The following is a 22379-nucleotide window of genomic DNA, read 5'->3' as shown; positions in this document are numbered from 1 at the left end:
TATTGCCTATAAATATAAAAAAGCATCTTGTCAACCCAGAAAGATTTGAAGAGACTACACAGTGTACTAAAAATTTCAGAAACTTTGAAATTACATACCAGGCTTTGGTTGCTATTTCTTAGTGGTGGTAGCAATGAGGAAGTCATATCATCTTCTCTAATCTCATTTTACACACCTGGAAAATGGATTTAAGATATTCTATACCCATCTTCCTTTTTGAATCTTGAGCTTCAGGAGACAGTCAGAGCATAAAGTCTATTAAATAGAAATATGACTCTAAGAAACCATTCACTACAGTGAGCATCCATCTTTCAAAATATTCCTTTTCCATGCTCCTCAGGACAGCAACCTGAGAGCCTCTCTCTCACATTAGTGCCATGGAAAGCACCATGGAGCGCCAGTAGCAATGGCTGGTAAAATGTAGCTCTGGTGCTATGGTTCTGAGAGTAAAAGGCTATGCCACCTGTTTCAGCCACTGAAAACTTTCCCATCAAATATTACATACCATAAATAAAAGTTCATGCATAGAAATGTGAAAAAACGTTTCTCTATTAAACTGCTAATGAGTTTAATCTTTTGTGCTTCTTATAGTTTATAAGATTTTCAGAGCAAATGAAAGGAGATAGGAGTATTCTAAAGAATCTTAAAAGCTGGATGAGAGCTGAAAGCAGCCAGCTGTCAGGTGGTCATTTATAAATGAAAATGAAATGATCACTTCTGCATTCACAATGCAGTTTAAAGTGCCTTTAATTTTTTTTATAACAGAATAAGGGTGATATATTCTCCTTGCAAAACAAAAATTTTAAACCTTAGAGAGAAAACAATCTTGACCTTTTTCCCAATCCCCTACAGATACCAACTAGGCAACCAAAAGCATATGGTTTAGACCTTCCTCTACATTTGTATGCACACACTACAGATACCTACTCACTGAAACTGGACTGGTGGTCTATTCAAAAGTTGATTTTTAAAAAAAAGAAAAAGAAAATACATGGTATCATACTGAACACATCACTCTGACATGCGAGAATGTCCACTCTAAGTTCACACGTCTGTACATTGATAACGTGCCTCCACAGATAACTTGCATCCACAAGCATTTTGGGAAATGCTTAGGTTGTACCATTCTCAGTGATGTCATCTATAAGTTAGGAACCGCAGCACGGCCACTGCCTGGGGTTCCATGATGATTCAATGCCCTCACTTATAGAAAGCAGATAGCTCATTTCCTAGCACATCACTAGCATCCCAGACTTGCCATCACCTGACTCAAGCCGTCATTTTTTCCTACATAGGCAGTTCATGCTCATGCTCTCTTAAAACTCTGAACTATGTGTGCTGTATGTTGCAAACACTTCTCAGCCACAGCTTGTTTAATAGGTTGCTGTGAAAAATACTCCAGAATATGATACATGCTGAATACTTGGTAAGCATAATCGTAAAACAATGAAATTGTTGGACATACTACTAAAAAGTTCTTGAAGTAAAGGATTGTGGGGAAGCCATGATGATAAGACCCAAGACATGATACAAAAAAAAAAAAAAAAAGAATGGAAATCCTTTAGTGACAAGAGGAGATAAGCATGAGGCAATGTAGAGTAACAAAAGTATAAATGCTTAGAAACCACCATGGCTTGATCAAACTGGGATAGAAAGCAGACAAAAGGGCTGATGGGTAGTGACCAGAAACCATGGGCATGAGATTAGATATGAATCAGACACCAGACAAATCATAGTACAGAGCTTAGGTTGTCTTAAGGATAAGAGACTGTCACTAAAGACATTTAAACACAAGCTTTCCAGGATCTTACTCAGACGTTTAAAACTAATGCATGAATGACAATGGTGTGAAGGTGAGTAAGAGCTGGGAAAGCCAGACAAAAGTGCTCAGTAGTGGACTAGGTGATAAAGGTTGGTGCTGAGCTTCAAGAGAGAATTGAAGATAGCTAGGTCTGTACATATCTCAGGTATATTTTAAAGCTAGAAACAATTTGCTGATACACTGCATATGAGTAGCAAAATTAACGGATTTCCTTTTGGCTAAAGAAACTCAAGGAATAGAGTATCCATTTATCAAATAAAATTTTTCAAAAAAGGAAGAGCAACAGAAAGAAGGCCAACAAAATGGCCAAGGACAGAGTCCCATGGCAACTCCTCCTAAAGAAATTAACTAAAAAAGTACAGCAAGTATTAAGAAAACAAGGAGGGTGTCCACGTCTGGAAAATTTTGATAGCAAATGTAGATATGTATAAAACTATGGGTTGAAATAGCCAGTGGGTTCAAATAAGAAGACCATAGACTTGGTTACCTGGAGGTCAGTGGTGGCAGGAAAATGGTAGAAATTAAAGTTACAGTGGCAGGGAAAGGAAAAACAAAGAAAGCCAAGAAGAAAGAGATGCTTAGAAACATGAGATATTTTGAAGGCTTTCTGCTGTGAAATGGATTAATGAAATAAGATGGTCCCTGGAGGAAAATGTAGAGACGAAACTTTTTTTTTTTTATTTTGTTTATTTGAGGTAGGGTCTCACTTTAGCCCAGGCTGACCTGGAATTCACTATGGAATCTCATGGTGTCTCAAACTCATGGCAATCCTCCTACCTCTGCCTCCCAAGTGCTGGGATTAAAGGCATGTGCCACCACACCCAGCAAGAGATGAGACGTTTTTAATAGATAATTCTAGTGCCTCTTTGTGTACTAATGAGGAGGGCTCCATACAGCAGAAGAAACAGATGATGCATGCATGTTACTTTATCCTCCTAGAAAGTTCCTCCCCTTCACTGAGCACTCTTCAGTTGCAGGAAAGCTTTCCAAGTCCAGAATTAGAGACATGTTTATCAACCACTAAATGTGACATTTCTCCCCCAAAGCCTTAACTGTGCATTGCTTCAGATGGTGTAGTAGACAGCTTCAGGTTCACTGAGATAAACTTCCAGACAAGGCACAGTTATGGAGGAAGGGATATTTATTGGAGCTTATATATCCAGGAGAAGTTCCATAAATGGCAGAAGAAGATGGCCTGCCTTCACAGGCCCAAGAAGAGAGAGAGAAGTACAAGCCAAAAGCCACACAGCACAGCACACTTCAGGGACTCCTGCTAAATCTGATACCCACCACCACACCTTAAGATCCACCCAGTGACAATGCCTCCAGCCAGGTGGCTGCAGATGCAAACTATAAACAATAAAGAACTGAATATATTGGGGGCCACCTATTCAAACCACCACATTCCACCCCTGGCCCCCAATAGATATATAAGCATCACACATTGTAAATTGTACTCAGTTCAATTTCAAAGGTCCCCACAGTCATGACCAATTTAAGATATTAAGGCCTGTAAAATAAAACATGTTAAACATTTCTAACATATAAAAGAACAGAGTAAACAGTTTCAAATGGTATAAGGCATAGCAAGGAGAGACTAAAGCAATACAAACTCAACCACCATCAAACAAACATCAAACTTCTTCGGTTCAAGTCCAATACAACCAAAGACTAACAGTCTCCAGATTTTCCAATTCCACCTGTCCAGCTGGGCACAATAGCCAGGGAACACTTCCATCTCAGGCCAACAGTGCACTCTATAGTAGCCTTGCATTGTCCTGGTATATACAAAACATCTTCAGGTCTTCGTGCAAAGCACGGTCCATCTTCCAAAGGCTCCTTCAGCCTATCAGGGCATCAGGCCCTGCCTCATGCCACATCTCAGAAGCAGCTTCTGGGACCGTGTGCAATTCATGACCACTCCTCGCATTTTTCATGCTTCTGAAACAAATACCAGTTTTGCAGGTCACATACATATTCTTAATTCAGAGATGAAACAAATCATAGTATTGAAAAGCAGGTTCCTTCTCCAGTCAACTCTTTCCAAAAGTGTTTGCATTTCTATGATAGTCTTTCCTCAGGCATCCTTTCCATGGTAAAGCAATCTTCCTTAAGATTAATAATGTATTTGACAATAGGAGATTCAGTAACCTAAAACCAGTCTCAGTACCTATAATTTTAACTTGTTTGAGGTTTCCAGCTTAAAATCTTAAATCTCTCAGTCCAATATCTCTAGCCAAGCACATCAGTCTATTACCTTGTAATAGACTTTAACCTTGATCAAACTCTGTGGGCCTGGGCAGCAGGACACAGCGGGCTTTTATGCCAGTGGCCCAGGTCCTCTGCAGTCTTTTCTTCCCCTTAGAAAGCTCATAAGCCAAGCCTCGAAGTTCAATGCTGCCTGCACTTAGCATTCTCAGACTCTCATCAGAATAGTCCATAAAACTTGGCTTACAACTCCAGAAGACATCTTCAGTTGCAAGCACCAAATACATGCCTATTCCCCCAAAATAAAGGTTCCAAAAGATCAACATCCACATGGTCAGGTTCACTTCACCCCACTCCTGGTACCAAGTTTTATATAGACAGCTTCAGGTTCACTGAAATGAACTTCCAGATCAGGCACAGTTATGGAGGAAGGAATATTTATTGAAGCTCATAGATCCAGGGGAAGTTCCATAAATGACAGAAGAAGCTGGCCTGCCTTCACAGGTCCAAGCAGAGAGAGAGAAGTACAAGCCAAAAGCCACACAGCACAGCACACTTCAAGAATTCCAGCTAGGCACACTTTGCATATCTTTAGATTGAAATCTGAAACCCACCACCATACCTTAAGCTCCACCCAGTGACACTGCCTCCAGCCTGGTGGCTGCAGATGCAAACTACAAACAATAAAGAACAGAATATATTAGGAGCCATCTATTCAAACCACCATAGATGGCATTTCATACAAATCAGGCTGCATTGCCACTACCTGATGGTTTGATATGTTTTGTTGTTGTTGTTTGTGTGTGTTTTTTTCTGGAGGAATGTCAGCTCAAGGCTGGACTAGATACTGCATAGTATCAAACCCCGAAACCGAGAGCGAGCAGAGAGCAAATGCTTCCTAAACTTTGAAAAGATGAACGTCCTTATGAGAAAACAAATTATAAACCATGATATGCATATGTATTCTACTTTATTAATTAGGTATTATACTTATATAAACACTGGAAGAACATTGAGTAAAATTACTACAAGAGGTTAACTTACAAGAGGAATGGAATGTGGATATAATTTCTTTTCAATTTTTTTCTTTTTATTTTAAATCCCAGAACTTTGGAGGCAGAGGTAAGAGGATTGATGTGGGTACCAGTGAATTAACCTAGCTGGCAGGCTTCACAAGCTAGTGCTTTTAACTATCGAGCCATCTCCCCAGCCCTCTTTTCAATTTTTCTAGAGAAAGCTAGTTTCATTTTTATAGCTAGTAATAACAAATAAGTTAAAATATGTCATATCCACTTTGTTCACCTCATCTGCCTTCTTTGTATCTGTCCAGATATTCTCAATCCCAGCATGTTGCTTTCTCTTGCTTCAGCCTAACTTCTAATCACATTTCCTTTGTGGGGTCATCACAGAGCTTTTCCAGGCTTTTATTCTTAATCTTTGTGGTCTCCCTCTCAGATTCCAGAGTCCACCTTGGAGTAGACCCTCATCCTCACAAAGTTCTCATCTCCTAGATCTGTCAACCAACAAAGGCCAGAGGCTCTCTCTGACACAGAACTTTGTAACACACTAGAGAATCTATTTGTACATATACAGTGAGCTATTAATCTTCAAAAATCTCAGTATTTACCTAAAGAACAAGTAGGATCTCATATGTATCTACTCAATTAAACTACAAAATTCTTTTTAGCAAATACACTGTAGAAAGGACATTCAATTTAGTTACAAAATGTACATGAACTAACTAAAAAGTCCCAATGTCAAGGAAGAACATAAGTAATTGTATACATCATCCATCCTGGGAAAGTTTTCTCATGCATACATATGACTTATAGTCAACATAGTGGTAGAAAGCCTAAGGTATCTGAATTTAAAATGCTATTTCATGTTTACAAATAATTATCTTAATGTGTTTGTAGCATTTTATTTTACATTTTGATCCATCTATTGTGTCAGTGCTGGTATTGTTAATATCTATTTTAAAGTTACAATTTTGGCTTAAGTAAATATTTTTGCTTGAAAACATAACCAAAAGTTAAACATCTAAAGTTTTGGCAGCACTAAAAGAAACCACTCTCTTCATCACTACATTTTTACAAAGCACTGTGTGAGTCTAAGGGACATATTGCATGGAGACTCTCCTGCTTCCCCCGGAACTGCACATTTTCTCCCTTGGCATCCTCAGGAAGGTAGAGGATGTGGATAACGGTGCTGACATTGGATGGGGCTCTGGAACACATGGTGAAAAGAAGAGCTCAAGAGCTTTACTCTTCCTTCTGATTGTAGCTTCACTGTCTCAAAAACGGTGTACTCATTACACACTAAATACAACCCCATTGCCCCTTGGGGGAAAAAAAAAGACTCACATTACAGAATGGCTATTATCACTTGTTGCTTCATGTCTGTGAACATATGGGAGGGACATCTTAATTTTATCCTCAATAATTTCTAAACTAAAAGACATATAGCCTACTTATCTCACTCATCATACCATTTCTTATCTCAACTAATGTTTCCAGGAGCATATTTTAAGTAAAATAAAATTCTTCAAAGAATTTCCAGGAAAAAATTAGATCATTACAATATCACCTCCATACAAATTTCTATACTCCACCTGCAAATTTGATTCCCAAGCCACGACAGCTGAAATTTCCTTATTTAGAGAGTAATGTGTATAAATTATTTTATCTGATTTTTATTCACAGCAGTCTGGTAACTTTAAAAAATAAAGAATATATTTTTATGTATGTATTTCAGAGAATAAAGATAGAGAGTATGGGCATGCCAGGGCCTCCCGCCACTGTAAACAAACTCCAGATACATGCACCACTTTGTGCATCTGGATTTACGTGGGAAATGCAAACTCAAACACAGGTCATCAGGCTTTGCAAGCAAGTTCCTTTAGCCACTAAGACACCTCACCAGCTCAATCTAGTGACTTTTAACTGGGTTGGCTATCACAGCTGGAGAGGATTCTCAGATTACCAAAGAAAACAAACAGGGAGCAAGGCAGAACAAGCTACTTCCTTTCCACACACCCTGCTGGCATCCAACATATGGTGGTAAGAAGCACACAGCAGAGCCCCGTGGGGTGCTCCCACTGCTCAGAGCCCATGTCAGTAGCTTCCTTGAGCAGGGTTCAAGGAGCAACTCAGCCATAGGGCTTTCTCACCGGCTAGGCACTTACTTAATTTTTGCCTTACACTGCCACCAGCTCCCTGTTGATCAATGCTAGGATCATCCCCTTGGCTGGCATATGACCATTAGAGAAAGAGTTTTCAACATTCAATGCACAACACCACTACAATAGCAAACTCTATTTTTTGCTACCATCAACTCCTGTTCACCCAACCTGGTTTATCATCTTCCAATTGCATCCTGTCTTTGTAATTTAACATTTCACTTCAGACCCATTTTCCTTGAAGCCTACTCCTAGAAAGGTACAGTACTGTAATTGCTAAGTTTTCCATGAGAGTCTGGATATGTCTATGCCCTTCCATTCCCACCTGCTAATACCGAGATAAAATGGGACAATCACGTCTTACTGTGCTACTGGAGACAAGAGTTGAACATATGAAAGACATTAAGAAACATTTACTAAGGTCTCAGAAGTGTGGAAAACATGCTTTCCATTTTCATGACACCAGAGAGGTAATTGCTAAATATCTTCTGCTCTTCCATTTCCCACAAGTCTCCCCAACAGCTGCTTGAATTCTTTTCTCCCTCAGAGCTTGGCTTTTCCAGATCTGGTTTGTCTGCCCTTCCTAAGTATAGATAAATCTAGCATGACTCAGTCACTCCAACTCAGCAGCTTTACAAGGCCATTAACAAAGCAGCAAAAGCTGCACCCCATTAAAAAGCAGAGGGGCAATTTTGAATATTGATAAGTGAAGACTGCTGACTCTGTCTCAAGCAGATAAGAGGTACTCAAGTAACTTGAATCTTTCTGATTCTTTTGAATTTCCTTTCCCACTCTTTTGTTTCACTTCATTTCCCATCTCCCTCCTCTACCCGTCTCCCACCTCTACGTTCATAAATCAGCATATATTACCTCTACGTTTTCTTGAAAACGTTCTAGTACAACTCCTCCACTTGCTGAAAAAAGGCTTGATGTCCAAGGAGGGTCATCTGCCCCACGTCCAGCAAACACTCATCTTTTGCAGAGCAGGGATGAGACACTCAGCCCCATCCTGCACTCAGTCCCTTCCTGTTCTTGGAGATCGCATAAACATAAAGAATAGAGCTGACAGTGTCAGAAATTATTTATAATCCAAGTGTCCAGGGATATCCTGAGATTTGTAGACATCCTGCTATTTATCCCTAACCTTCAACAACTGTATTACCTGATAATAAAAATCAAGTTCAGAATGGTGGTCTTTGTGCAACATTAAATTTCCAGGACAAAAAGAAGGGCTACATCCATCAAAATCTCTCTAAATTGGCGGTGCTTATCTCATTCAGCCTATGCTGACCTCATTTTCTGTTGGAGAATCTGTTTTCCTTTTTCAGAACTGAGGAGATTAACCAACCCTCGCACATCAGCCAGGGCTCAGGTGAAACCACAGAGGAGTTGGTGAGATGAACAAGAGTGTGGCTTCAATGACGAGCTGGACAATCTGCACCAAGATGAGGACACAGACAGTGGGGATAGTCAACACATACCAATAAGAGATCCAGAAATCCCTGAGATCTCAACACTGAAGTAGACTTAAAACACACCCAATTGGCTCAGTGATTTTTGCAGAAGAGGGGTACAGAAACATTGTAAAAGTCACAGGTCAGGAGGACATATCCAGAGGCATTGCACCACTCCCCAGCAATGCCTGACTGCGGCCCTTGCAACTCATAACCCACATCCCCATGGGGAATACCAGAAACTCCCCTGAGGAGGCCTCTCATTGGAATGGGGGCAGGGAGGAGGGAAATGATGGAACCAACACATGTGTCCGTACAAAGTATATACTTATTAAAATTTTTAAGCTAGAAAACAAACTTTCTTCCAAAAAATATCAATAGTGGCTTCTACAAAAGAATGAAAATAAATGTGGGACTGAAGAGATGGCTTAGTGGTCAAGGCTCTTGCCTGCAAAGCCAAACAACCTCAGTTCAATTCTCCAAGACCCACGTAAGCCAGATGCAAAGGTGGCACATGTATTTTGTTTGCAGTGGCTGGAGACCCTGGCACCAATTCCCTCTCTCTCTCTCTCTGTCTCTATCTCTCTCACCCTGCCTCCTGTTCCCTCTCAAATAAATTAATTAAATTAAATATTTAATAAATGTGGATCAGTTGTGGTAGCATATTTAAGTATTCTATACTATATTGAGCATTTTTCTTTTACCTATGCAAATTTAAATATAAAAGCTAATTAAAATGAAATTTATAATCTTTGGAATGTCTGCTAATGTACTTAAATATGAGCATGGTTAATGCTTCAGAAAAAAACAGGAAAAAAATTTTCATGGCATAACAAAAATATGTTTATAGTTCCTATTCTGGAATAAAATTTTGATTGTCAGTATTGGTTGAAATAATATAGCTTTCTGCTTAAATTTGTGAAAAGTAGAAAAGCTAATTGACAAGAATATTCTTTCCATGAGTATCTCTGTCTTTATGAACTAGTTCTCCACATCCACTTCTGGGAGTTACACAGCAGTCATGCCTTCTGGATGCCTCATCCTAACTCATGGAGAATGCAAGTATCCAACAGCATGCAATATTAAGACTTTAAGCAGAGGAGACTGGACCTACCCTTTGTCTCTGCCCTCCCTCCCTCTACACAATCAATCACGTAGCCACACTATTTCCTTCAAGAGAAGGCATCGAATGGCCTTATTAGAGCAACTTTAGTTATCTACCACCTCGAATGCCCACATTGTCCACATTAGCACCTGTCTCCTGCTGGGAAAAAAACAAAATATACAAAGCCTGAACTTCAGGCACTTATTGCTAAAAATAAATAAAAACAAAGATTTGGAAATAATTACTTTTTAGATGAGAAAGATGACCCACAATCTAAAAGAAATGAGAAGTATATTTGATTTACTAAAACTCTGATCCTCAGGGCTGCATTGAGTGTTGCTTAGAATGTGACAGGCAATTTGGTGTCTACTTTTTAGTAGCATGGTACTGTAAGCACATTGCTGAGTAAATCTCAGTCCACATTGGCAGGAGACACAGGAATCTGGTTGAACATCTGAAGGCTTCCATATCAGTTACATTTGTGTTGCTGTGAGCATCATGCCTGACAGAAACAAGGCAGGGGAGATTTATCTGGGCTCATGGTTTCAGAGGGTGTCAGCCCAGCGAGATGAGGAAAGCCTGGCATGCTGGAGAGCTCAGTTCATGCTGTCAACATCCTCTACCAAGCGAACATGAGGTCGGCCTCCTTGACCTTCCTGAGCTCAGCAGTAACCTTCAGAATTCCATTCAGGCCAACTTAAAGCATAACCTGTCATAGTGCCAGTAAGATTTCCAAGGTCCCTTCTCATCCTCCCAGAATTCAGCTGCAACTTGTAGCTTGTGAGGATGTACCACCATCGGATAGTCTCCAGGTTTTTTGTTTGTTTGCTTGTTTGTGTTTGTTTGTTTGTTTGAAGGCAGCACCACTGCTGGATCCAGGGTTCCTCATCTGGATTTGTGTCTTTCCTTTCTTCGAGATAGGGTCTCACTCTAGCCCAAGCTGCCCTTGTACTTACTCTGTAGTTCCACCTTGACCTCAAACCCACAGCGATCCTCTCATCTGAGCTTCCTGAGTGCTGGGGTTAAAGGTAGGCACCACAATGCTTGGCCTCATCTGGATTTGTAATGACATTTAGAATCTTAAGAAATTGTGGAATTAGCTTCTACTTTTGCATCATGGGAATACAAATGTGGTTATCCCAAGAAAGGTCTGTTAGTCATGAGTAGAATGGAGAAGAAAACGTGTTAGGTCAGGACCCTGGGAACTGAGGTAGTCAGACACACACCTGAAAGGGTCAAGAGAAAGTAGGTTTGTGAAGTCAGTTGAACAAATCAAGCAGACTTAGGGCACCAGCTGAATGATGCAGAGGCTTTGCCCTGAGTGACACATGCTAGTTGTGACATTAGTCCGGAGTTATAAAGACAAGGGTCCAGATTACCAAATTCTCTTTTCACTGCCAATGCAGGCTCTGATAAGAAAAACAGGGCAATGATATTGAAAACTTCAACAACACTGATGAAAATGTGGAATAAGCACTACCTTTATGGTATGTCTGGGAGAGTCGGGGTTTGATGTCTAGTTATTGTTACTGCCTCTGTACACCAGCACTGCTCTGGTTTAATCAGATTTCTGACACTGTGACAAAATACCAGAGAAAATTAGTTCAAAGGAGGAAAGATTTGTTTGGGCCCATAGTTTCTGAGGTTTCAGTCCATGCCTATCCAGTCACTTCTGGGCTTTCAGTGTGGCAGTATTTCAACAGTGCCTGAAGCAAGTGTAGAGGTAATTCACCTCATGATGTCCAAGAAGCACGTAGAGATAAGGCAAGGGGGCAGTATACCAATTTCTCCTTGGGTGTGGGGGATACCTGTAATGTTCCAAACTTATTTCTTAATGACTCCACCTTAGTCCAAAAGTAACACAGGCTGGTGACCAAGATTTTGCCATATGGGCCTTTGGGGAACCATCCCATAACATATCATTTTAAGGAAGATACCGAGCTTGGTACATGGATCATACAAAAAGGAATAAAATGTAGTTTTCAAACTATATAGTATTTGAATACAGCTAGATTCTCTTTTAATTCTTCAATTTTCTCTCTTACTCATCTGTTTCTCTCTCTCTCTCTCTCTCTCTCTCTCTCTCTCTCTCTCTCTCTCTCTATCTCTCTCCTATAAAGGAAAACTAAATCAAATAAAATATAATTGATAAGGAAATCTCTGGGGAAAATATAGTCACATAAGGGCAGGTTTATAAATCTCCTTTAATAGCCCATATAAATTAACTATAAAATATGGCAAGAAAATTATGAGATGTTTGTGGTCATGTTTGGATAGTCTCTACTCCCAGTTATTTTTTTTTTTCAGTCAAATGAGAGAACAAAAGGGAAAAATCTTACCAAATATGGTTTTCTGTCCTCTGTGCTTATTCCTTAAGAAAATCTGTGAAAATAAAGGAAGGAAACCAAGACAAATGTTTGCACAGTTCAGAGAATCAAAAGGAAGAATTGGATAAAAACGTTAACACTCTAAATAAATAACATTTTTAAATGAGGGCTAAGAGACATATACAAAACTGGTATGCAAGAACAAAGAAGAAATAAAGAAACAGAGCATAAAGTGTCAGAAAAGAAGGCAATATTGAGAAGACTTTCCCTTAGAAAGAAAAATATTTTGACAGCAGTATTTCATGTTCTCAAAGGAATTAAACAGCACATACACTGTAATTCAGATGAAAGAAAGGAATAACAAAACAGTTTTCAGAAGAAAGGGAGATGGAATTAAACAAAATTGCAGCCATAAAAATGTGAATGAACACTAAAGGAAAAAAATCTTACTGGCTTGATCTATACATTTTTGTATGTGTTTGTGGATACAGTGTGTGTGCATGCATATGTGAGTGTGTGTGTGTGTGTGTGTGTGTGTGTGTGTACACTTGTGTGAGCATGCATGTAGAGGCTAACAGATGTCAAACATTTTCCTCAATCACACCTGTAACAGACAGATTCAGGATAGCTGAGATGAACTTTCAGACCAGACACAGTTATGGAGGAAGGGATATTTATTGAAGCTTGCAGATCCAGGGAAAGTTCCATAACGGCAGAAGAATCTGGCCTGCTTTCACAGGACCAAACAGAGAAAGAAGCACAAGCCTGAAAGTCAAAAGCCAAAGCAAATTTCAGGCACTCCAGCAAGGCACACTTTGCATATCTTTAGATTGAATTCTGAAACCCACCACCACACCTTAAGATCCACACAGTGATAATGCCTCCAGCCAGGTGGCTGCAGATGCAAACTACAAGCAAACAACTGAATATATTGGGGGCCATCTATTCTACTCAAACCACCACAACACCCTACCTTATTCTTTGAACAAGGGTCTCTTGCTGAACCTAAATTGGACTAGACTAGCTATCCAGTGAGTCCTGGCGATCCTTCTGTCTTCCCCTTCCCAGGACTAGGAAGATAGGAACACACTGCCATGCTAGGGCATTTTTATGTGGGTACAACAGATCCAAATGCCTATTTCCATGCTTATATGGTGTGGTGGGAATGTATTGTTGGGGGCGGACTTATGGGTATTATAGCCAGTTTCCCCATGCCAGTGTTTGGCACACTCTCCTGTTGCTGTGGTTTACCTTATGTTGGCCAGGGGGTGATGTCCACCCTCTGCTCATGCCATCGTTTTCCCCTGCTATTGTGGCGCTTTCCCTCAAGCCTATAAACAAAAATAAACCTCTTTTCCCAGAAACTTCTCTTGGGTGAATTCTACCAGCAATGCGAACCTGACTGTAACACATGGCAAGTATTTTACCGAGTGAGCCCTTACTCCTCACCCTCTTAACCTCCTTACCTCCTTTCTGGTTTTACACACACACACACACACACACACACACACACACACACACACACACACACAATGGAGACATTCAAAGCACTCAGGAGAAGATAGTCTGTCTATATGAGAAACAGCAGGGACCCAATCTACAAATATTTGGCCCTAAGAAAAAGAGAACAGACTGGATAATGCATACACACAATTTAAAGATACAATGGAAAAGAATATAGCTTCTGCTTGAATATTCCCCCTCCAAAGCTCAGGTGTCACAGTATAAGAGGAATAGAAGGTAAGCCCTGTAGGAAGTGACTGAACCCTTCTTAATAGTGGCTGCTGCAGTGCTCAGCCCTCTTGTTTCTCTGCATTGGCCATGGGGTTGGTGGGGTTCACTGTCTCCACCCTCAGGAAGATGCAATGACAAGCTATCTTGGAAGTGAAGAGTAGCCTACATCCACCAATTAAATCTGCTAGCACCTTGACCTTGACCTTGACTGCCCATGTCCAGCCTCCATGAATGCAAGAAAGGTATAGTCCAGATAGCTATGAAAAAGGAATAAATTACCTAGCAAGAAAATGCAATTATTTTCATGATTCCAGAAGAGAGAAGGGTGGGAAAGTAGCCAGTTGTGATTGATGACCCTTAAATAATGTCTTAGAAAGTAAAGGAACAAGTCAACTTGTAAGTATATTGCATAGCAACATAGAATTAAATGTAAGAAACTCAGAAATGAAAAAAAAAACTAAGGGACTGCAGAAGAGAAGAAAATCTGGGAACACAGGGACAGCAAGAGACTGACTTACTTTGCTTTGGTTTGTTTTGAGTATTATAAGGATTTGGGTTTAATTTGTTTCTATGGGTGCTTTACTTGGAATGCTTTTTCAACATTAGTAGGAAAACGGAATACATTAAGATAAATTCAAAATTTTTAAAGAGGATATTAGAGTAGTTATACCTAACAAAATTGAACTCAACATAATGAGTATTAACTGGAGACAAAGAAAAATATAACTTTCAAAATCAGGAAGACATAACTAAATTTTTTTTGAAATAATAAAACAATGAACACTAGGTTTTCCAGGTATGATAACATACATATTATATAGTGTCTATGTTTAACATAGAGTAATCCTACATCATGGATTCACAAATAAGCTCACAGAATAAAATACTAAGTCTATAAATCAATACAAACACCGGTTAAAATACTATAATATGGGGGCATCTCAGATCCATAGAATAGTGATAGCCTTTTAAATTCAAGAATCATGATAACTGTGTAAGCACTTAGAAAAAAAGTCTACACTCCACGTCACAGAATAAACTTAAAGTTGGTCAGGGATTTAACTGGAAGTGAAGAGAAAGAAGAATGTGTTAAGAGAGCAATGAGGAATAAGAAGCAACTATACACATCTGAGGAAAGTGCCAGAAAATTTCTTTCTAGCATTAATAGAGAAAAGACTTTCTATGACTCAGTATCTATACACAATAAAATACTGGCATATGTAATCATATAATATTTTTAAATGTTTTACATGATAGAAAAGGTACAAAAATACAAATATTAATATCACATATTTTATAGTATATATAAATATGTAATATATAATAGTGAAAGGGAATCAGGTAGCTTTGTTAGGCAATTAGTGTGACTGGGCTCCTGAAAGTAAAAAGCAGGAATGTCTTTGGGCTGAGAGGAGGGGAGAACACCTTGACCCTCTGTCTACACCCTCCTGCCCTTTACAAGGCAGGAGATCTCTGTACTTTCTCTCCTTTTCTCTCTAAATCTTTTTCACATTTCTTCTAGGCCCACATGGGTTCTCAGACTACATGGGTGTATGAATTTTCCTTCCCTTGGTTTTGTACTTTCCTAAATACAGCAATTTAATAATTATCCTTCTTATTTTGGTTTCCCCAATTCTTTTGCTAAATACAAATGTGAACATAGGGTTTGGGGTTCAAGGACTTTTCTAGAATTTCCACAGACCCTCCATCTATCTATCTGTATGTATGTATATGACGCATGATATATAATATATATGTATATATTCTAGAATCTGCATATAAGGAAAAATAAGATTATTTTCTTGGGAGTCTTGCTCATTTCGCTTAACATGAGGAGCTCCAGTTTCATCCATTTTCCCTCAAAAAGGCATAATTTCTTATTTTTAATGGATGAGTAAAACTACATTGTGTATAAAGACCATAGTATCTTCATCCACCCTCTTTTGATAGACATGTAGGTTGATTCCATGACTTGGCTACCATGAGTAGCACTACATGAAGCACAGATATACTGTGGTGTGCTGGTACAGACCCCTGAGTGGTAAAGCTGGCTATCAGGGAAGTTCTGTTATTAGCTTCGAGGCTCCTTCATACCAGTTTCCTTATTGGCTAGACTACTTTACATTTGCATCAGCAAGAGCCTAAGGATTCTTTCCCCTGTGCATCCTCATCAGCCATTCCTATCTGCTTTCTTGTTGAGGGCCATCTCATTCCAAATGGGCTGAGATAGAATCCCAGTGCAGAATGTACTTGCATTACCCCCATGGCTAAGGATAGTGAACATCTGTTCATGTAACTACTGGGCATTTGTACTTCATTTTAGGATTTTTTTTAATTGTTTGCTGATTGATTGATTGATTTGAGGATTTTGGTGTTTGATTTTTATAAATACATCATTTTGTGGGAGAGACAAAGAGAAACCCAGATGCTAGTTCCATCTATGTTCTCCTCCTGTCCGCTGTCTGACCAGAAATAACAACATACCTAGTGTCAGTGAGAACAGCTAGGATCCATAGTTTACTTTGCAAACACAATCTTCAAATAACAAGAAGCCAGGACTCATCGGGAAATCAAATGACAGCAGTGCTGGGACAAGGAAACTAAGAGAGGCCTGGAGCAAGCTGAGTGCCAGGAACCAAGCAAGTGCTGGAACAGCAAGGGGACCACATGCTGAAGGGGCACAAGCCAGCTGGAGGGAAGCCCTCCATGCCCAAATACGGAAACACTGAGCATCAAAGTAAGCCATGAGAATATGGATTATATCCCAGTGGACTACAGCATAAATATCCATATGTGCAACTTTACATGAAGTAAGTGCACAGGTAAATAAGTGAAGAGTGTGTGGAGGTTTTTCCTTATAATGAGACCATGTTAATAAATGAAGAAAGAATGATGGAGACAGTGGACCTCAGTTAAAGAAACAACACAGTAATAATGTAGCCAAGAACCAAAGAGAATGTCAAAGAAAGCAGGTGCAATCCAATGAGCTATTTCTACATTATGCCCAAGCGTAAGTTACTTATGAATTACAACAGGAAGAAAACAGTAACCTACTTGAAAAAAAAAATGGTCTTCATAGCCGGGCGTGGTGGCGCACGCCTTTAATCCCAGCACTCGGGAGGCAGAGGTAGGAGGATCGCCAAGAGTTCGAGGCCACCCTGAGACTCCATAGTGAATTCCAGGTCAGCCTGAACTAGAGTGAGACCCTACCTCGAAAAGCCAAAAAAAAAAAAAAAATGGTCTTCATGGGCACCAGCAATAGGAAACAGCAATATTATTTTGCTAATGCTTTCCTAATTTTCCTAATCATTTTCCTAATGAATTCACATCCTTCACTTAACAATGCCCAAATTCACAATCTGAATTATTACCAGGAAAATTCAGATAAACACAGATCAAAGAAATATCTGGCCTTCCCAAGATCATGAAAGACTTTTAAAAACTGGAAGCTAGGGTGAGGTTTCAGTGTGTAAAGTCCTGCCTATGCAAGAATGAGTACCTGAGTTCCGATCCCCAAAACCTACATGAAGCTAGACACAGTAGCACATTGTTTGTAATCTCAGGACTTCTGTGATAAGGTAGGAGACAGACCCAGGAAAATCTATAAAACCTTGTGGGAGAGCTATCTGGAGAACAGGAGAAGCAATATGGAGACCCCTGAAAATGAAGAATATAGAGTCACCAACAGACCCTGCTATTCCCTTACTGGGCATTTACCCTAAAAGCTCCACATCTCAGTTCAGAGATATCTGCTCTACCATGTTTATAGCTGCTCAATTCATAATAGCTAAAAACTGGAAACAACCCAGGTGCTCATCATTGGAGGAATGGACAACCAAGATGTGTTATATCTACATGATGAAATTCTACTCAGCAGTAAGAAAGAAAATGACACGATGGAATTTGTAGGAAAATGGTTGAACTTGGAACAGATCTTCTTGTATTGCCTTCTTTATTTCATTAAATTGGTGTCCTGCCTCTTCTTTGATTCCTTTGATTTCCTCTTTGATTTCCTCTTTGATTTCTTCTTTGATTGTTTTCATGTGTTCTTTGACCTCTTTGAACATATTTATAATTATTCTTTTGAACTCTTTCTCAGGCATTTCCTCTAACTCTTTCTCACTGGAGGACATTTCTGATGCATTAATACTTTTAGGTGGATTTATATCGTCTTGCTTTTTAGTGTTTCTTGTGTTATAATGTATATATTTTTGCATCTTGGATTAAGTTAATGCTTGGATTTTCTAGCTAGCTGTGTATTCTTAGCTGTATCAATTGATTTGATGTAATATATTTTCAGGGTAGGACCTTAAGGTATTAGGTGTGGCTCTTAAGACTCTCAGAGTATCTACAAAGATGTTCTTAGGGGTTGAGTTTCCCTGCTATAGGAGTATTCAAGCAGGCTGAGTGGAATAATATACTGGTAGATTCTAAAATTTAACTAAACACTGTACCCATTCCATCAAAAACAGCCCCGAGTATGTATGCAAGAGTAGTTATTATAATGACCAGATCCTCTATCAACAAAGAGGTTTAGATTTCTGGTCTGTTGAGGTATCCAAGTCAGCTTGTGACCAAGTGAGACCCTTCCCTGGTGCAATCCCAGTTACCTTGGGTGATTGTGGTCTCAGTCAAGTTGCTGCCTGGGTCGTCGGGCTGCTGTTCTGATTTCTGGAGCTGGGCACTTGCTTTTCCTACGGGGCAAACTGAGCCGCTGCTGCCGCCTCTGCAGCTGTTGTAGCTGCCACCCCCGGAGCCACCACCGCTGCTGAAGCTGCCATTGCCGTGTCCACCGCTGCTGCTCACCCCGAAGCCGCTGCTGCGGGATCTGCCACCGCTGCCGCTCCTGGGTCCGCTGCTGCTGGGGCCACTGGTACCGGTGCTGGAGCCGCTGAAGTTGCTGCCGAATTCTGCTCCTGCTTGGGTCCTGCCGTCAGCCCAAGTTGGCATGGCCGGGTCCCGGGCCGCTGCTGTGTTCGCTGGAGCTGGGTTCAGGCGGCGAGGGAGGGGAGGGAGCCGCGGCTGCTCTGGTTGTATCGCTTCTCCACGTGTGCTTTTACCTCGCGGTCTGCTCCTCCCTCCGTTGCTCGCTGCCGCTCTCCCCTCACATTTCCCGAGTTGCGGAGAGCGTGGTGTGAGGGGAAAATCCCGCACCTGGCTTGTCCTGCGGCTCGAGCCGAGAGTCCGGCGGTTTTCTGCCGCTCCGCGGTTGCGGCGGGTAGCCGAGCCGCCCCGGAGCCGCTGTTCACGCCTGTGAAGGCTCTGGATGCTCTATAACTCTTCCACTTCTCCGCTGCCGCCTCAACTTCCTATACACCTCACTTTTTAGTAAAAGTGTGTATTTTGCTGAGTTTTTTTTGGTCTTTCCCCCCCCTAGGCTGCTTTGGCGTGGTACCTACGCCGCCATCTTAACCGGAAGTCGCCATTCTTAATTAAGTAAGTGAACTCACATAATCACAGAAAGACAACTGTCTCATGGTCTCACTCACTTGTGGTTCCTAACCTGAATCAGCCCGAGTTGCTGACATACCTGAATAGCATCTTGAGGGTTGGACAATAGGGAGGGTAGGGCTCGGGGGAAGGGAAAGGGTGTGTGGGATACAAAACTGAACCCAAATTGAACTAGTACCATAGAATCATGTATCCTGGATGGTAGACTAAAGGGTGGAACCCTCAAGAGGACCTTAGAGGGAGCTCCTGATTCAAAAGGCCCTGGAAAGGATGAGACAAAACCTAACTTCAAATTTCTCCTGTCTCTCTTTATTCTCTGGCTTTTTCTCTTTCCTTTTCCCTTGGCACTGGCCTGTAATTCCCTGTACCAGGATATGGTCTACATCCACAATGAGCTGTTGATCAAAGAGACCTACTAGATCTCCCAAAACAAACAAGACAGATTTCTGTCAGAGCACTTGATTACCCACCAGAGGTTAATGGTAAGATCCTGCTGCTGAAGACACCACACACTGTTGACACGGACCCTGGAGAAACATGGTTGGAATCCAGAAGAGAGCCAGTCCTCAGACAATTAACCCACCTAGCACAGGAAGGTGCTATATGAGCTACTGGGGGAAAGTGGCCAACATCTGTCTGAGCAACTCAAAATCTTAGCAACTAAGAAGCAAACAACCTGATGTGATGCTCACAGACGTGCAATAGTGCCACACAGCCATGGTGGGTAACCAACTGCTCTTGTATTGGCTAGCAAATCTGCTCAGTGGAAAGGAAACCATATCTGGAACTGGGAAACAAGGCAGACTCATATACAGATAATGATTCTACTTTCCATTGTCAAGCTCCCACTAATCTATACCCTTTGAATTTTCTCTAAACTAATAATGGTTATTCAATTTAACCAGTGCTTACTTCACTCTCCACTGGAGAATCTGCTTCTCTTTTTCAGACAGGAGCTGGACCTAAGGAAATAAACAACCCCATGCACTCCACCCCAGCCCCAGCTGAAACCACAGAGGAATTGGGTGCTGCTTTCTTGGTGAGTCTGATATCAGCACAAGGATGAAGGAGATAGACACTGAGGACACTCAGTACCTACCAAACCAGAGATCCAGATGCTCCTAAGTACCTACCATGAAAGTAGACTTAAAATATTCTCAGCATGGCTCAGGGAATTTTGTGGAAGAGGAGGGCAGAAAGATTGTTAGAGTCACAAGTTAGGACATTTTGCACAGAAACATTTCCTCTCCCCCCACCACCATAATGCATGACCCACAATTCCCATAGGGTTGACCGCATCCCCAACGAGGAAGGCCTCTTCAGAAAAGGAGCAGGGAGGAGGGGTAGGATGGTACATTCATGTGTTGTTTACATACTAAATATGTCCATATCTAATAAAAATTTTCAAAAGGCTAAAAAAGGAAAGAAAAGATATAACAACTAAAAGCAGTCTAAGGCTTTGAATATCAGAATAGACAATGTGTGTTGTCAGACACAGGCAGAGCCCTGCGTGGGTGACAGCAAACCTAAGTTGTGCGGCATGAAGGCCTCAGGCTAGAGAGAGGTCACAGCAGCCTGAATCCCTGCTGGTCATATCTCTGGAAACAGACCTGCAGTGGAGGAGCTACTCCCCCATTCTGGGGGGTTACAGTGAGCCTGGACAGGACAAAATCTGGGACCCCTAGATCAGCAGGAAGTAAGGTCACTCCATCTCCAAGCGCAGGATACCTGGACATTCAGATAAGACTTAGGCTTTGCCCATAACCCTGTGGCCTTTGGCCAGTTGCCTAGGAAACTCCTTATATCAGCCAACACCTTTGCAAAGCTCATCCCCCTGTACCCCATACCTTCCCTCTGTCATTGCCTACATGCTGGAATGAATGTCCCCATATACTAATTAGGCATCAGCAAGCAACCTTGTGCATCCAATACCCTAAGGACCCTCTTCCCACCCTCAACTGCTTAGAAACCCATTTCCCTGACAATAAACCAAGAGCCGTTCGCCGAAACTGTCTCTCAAAAGTCTTTACTTTTGCAGGCTCACCACCCGGGGTGCCTGTTTCACCTTGGGGAACCGTGGCTGGCCCAAGAACCCAGAAATCACAGTATATTTGTGGAGAAACTCACAAAATACGAATAGTTTATAGATGACAGTGTAGTAGCAATGTGACTTTGCTGATATTAATCATCATATACTGGCTATGTAAATGGTCAATATCATAGAAGTAAGGTGATGGATATGTACAAATTCTCTGTCCTATTTTTGTGAGTTTTCTCTAAACCTAACTGCATGCCCCAAAACAAGTTCAAGTGAAATGTTTTAAATTCTAACGTAGAATAATTTTAAAAAATGTGTAATGCGGAGTTGGGAAATTCTAACGTAGAATATTTTAAAAAATGGGAAACTTCTGGCCAAGATGGCGACCGCCTAGCTGCGCTGCAAATACCGGGGAAAGAAAGATAGATGCAGATCCTAAGGAGACAGCTGCCCCAACATACCTCAAACGGGGCCCAACTGAAACTAAAGAAAATTGGCAAAACAAGCAAGGGTGCTGTTTTCCTGATGAACCGGATACCAGCACAAAGGGGAAGGAGACCAACACAGAGAAAAATCAACTCCTACCAAATCAGAGAGCCAGAGCCTCAGAGGCCCCCACCACCTCAGCACTGAAGCAGACCAAAAACGAACCCAACATGGCTCAGGGAAATTTTGCAGAAGAGGGGGTGGAAAGAATGTCAGAGTCACATGTTGGGTCATGATATGCAGAGACATTTATTGTACCAATAACTGTGGGCTAACTCCGTAATGCATGACCCATTTACATCAACAAGGAGGGTCCATTGGGAGGGGGTAGATCATGGATGAGCCCAAACAATGGTACCAAACTGCCTGTATTTGCTGAAAAGAAAACTAATAAATTAAATTTTTAAAAAATGTGTAATGCTTAAAATAAATGTTAAATTTAAGATAAATGTTATAAAGTTAACTTTAGCTATTATATGTAATAAAAATTAAATGTAAAGATGAGGGGCTTCAGGTAATGGAGAAATAAACCACGCACACACACACACATGCACACACACACACATACCTCTGACA

The sequence above is a fragment of the Jaculus jaculus genome, chromosome 7, assembly GCF_020740685.1.
Source record: "Jaculus jaculus isolate mJacJac1 chromosome 7, mJacJac1.mat.Y.cur, whole genome shotgun sequence".
NCBI lineage: Eukaryota > Metazoa > Chordata > Mammalia > Rodentia > Dipodidae > Jaculus > Jaculus jaculus.
The sequence above is the reverse complement of the archived record's forward strand: the minus strand, read 5'-3'. Positions refer to the sequence as shown.